We start from the raw sequence: 1,900 nt of genomic DNA, 5'->3' as shown, positions 1-1,900 counted from the left end.
ATCTCAGAATTTAAAATGATTATTTTTTTCTAAAAAGTTTTTTTTTTATTAATTAAAAAAAAAAAAACAGTATAATTATAATTTTCATAAAAGGTCTAGTATTAACATAACATACTAAGTTCAAGGTTTATTCTTGTATTTTTTTTTTCATCATTCATTTTATTCATTGCCAGACGCCATGTATCCCAAACGGGGTGGCCAAGGGCTTAGAGTTAATTGTTTTACAGAGAGGGGCACTAATCCTCCACCAACCCCACTTCACGTAGGGATGCCAAAAGCATCTGGTGTTCCCAGGCGGTCACCCATCCAAGTACTAACCAGACCCAACGTTGCTTAACTTCACTGATCAGTCAGGAAGCGGTGTACTCAATGTGGTATGGCCGTTACAACAATAAATATACAATTACTATTATTTTTTTTTTTCCTTTATGGGGTTGATTCCACCCCAGGTTACCTGAATAAGGACTGTATCAGAAGGTTACCTATCCAGGGTCAAACCGGGGTATGCCTGTACAGGGAGGTCCCGAAGATACGAGCAGTTAGGTTCCATTTGGCATAGTCGTACAAGTAATCCCTCCAATATCCGATGTAACAGAGCCAAAGGCATGTCCGGATAGTGATCCTGTCCGGATATTGGGCCCCAGCCTCCTGGACTTGTACTTATGGACCCTAACTCAGAAAAACACCTATACAACTCCCTCTGGACATGCACTGCACCTATTTAAGACCCAAATCACACCAATAAGGGACATAATATACTGAAATAAATGCAAAAGAACCATGAAATGAGGTTTTAGAGGTGAGTTTATACAATATTAAACATTCTGGGTACTTACAAGTCCCTGGCTCCTGGACTGGTTTGAACCGCCCGTTTGCAGTCCACAGTTAATCCTCTGCACTCTAAATTCTAATTTCTTAACACTGCACAACACTGTAAATTCCCGTGTGTTCTAGTGGCGTGGTATTGCAGTTTATTCACAAAAAACAAGCACCTGTGGCTTGCACTGCTATAAGCATCTGCTCTCGATCGGAGTTTGGCTGTGACTGTTGATGATGGCGGGGTAACAGAGTTGCCAGATCGCAATGGCCACATTACTAATCTCCTCAACTTTCATTACCAAATTTAACTTTTCATTACCAAATTCGTAAAGCTAGCATTTATTCTTCACTAATTATAAATACAAGTGGAAATACATGTAATCACTCCTTGTAATTAACACCATGTTGATTATTTTCACACTATGTAGGGTAGCAGATTAATCAGAGAGCAAACAATCCATCTCCATCCTGTGTATCTTATACATGTGAAAAATCCATTTGGTAATGCATAATTCTGATTCATTACCAAATGAATTTTTTATTACCAAATTGGCCCACATTTGGTAATGAAAAATACCAAATGGCAACCCTGACAGGGGAGGGGGGAGAGGGAGGAAGGAAGGGGTGAAGGGACCGTGGTGTAACAGCTGTTCGGCGCCACGTGGCAATTTCAAATTACGGGAGGGGGAAAAAAAAAAAAAAGTCAGATTTTTTTCGATTTTTTTTGCGGTTTTTGGCCCATTTTGGGAATATTGGATCCCGGGACGATCATGTCCGGTTAGTGATGATGTTCGGATATTGGGCGTTCGGATATTAGAGGGATTACTGTATAATGACACACATAAATATTGGTAAAATATCGGTTGGGCTCAAGGGCCCCATCAAAGGTAAGTTTTCAGGCAATAATATATGATACCAAATGCAACAAACATATCTACAGTACATTACTGAACTGTAGAGAAAGCAACCTGAAAGAGTAAATAAATAGTATGCAAATAACATGACTGCACATTAATTAAACATAAAACATGCATAACACTCATCTATACGTGGTAATGTTGTGTTGGAGGTGGGAAGCTGG

At 39.4% G+C, this 1,900-nt stretch overlaps 1 pseudogene; it reads right to left on the bottom strand.

Annotated features, from left to right (window-relative positions):
• Nucleotides 1-269: 269 nt before the first annotated feature.
• Nucleotides 270-388, bottom strand: LOC145395939 (5S ribosomal RNA; annotated as a pseudogene).
• Nucleotides 389-1,900: the final 1,512 nt, after the last annotated feature.

The sequence above is a fragment of the Coenobita brevimanus genome, chromosome 33 (genome assembly GCF_032717465.1).
Source record: "Coenobita brevimanus isolate Jiangsu-jjx chromosome 33, ASM3271746v2, whole genome shotgun sequence".
NCBI classification, from domain to species: domain Eukaryota; kingdom Metazoa; phylum Arthropoda; class Malacostraca; order Decapoda; family Coenobitidae; genus Coenobita; species Coenobita brevimanus.
Note: the sequence above shows the minus strand (reverse complement) of the source record. Positions and strands in the feature narration are given on the sequence as shown.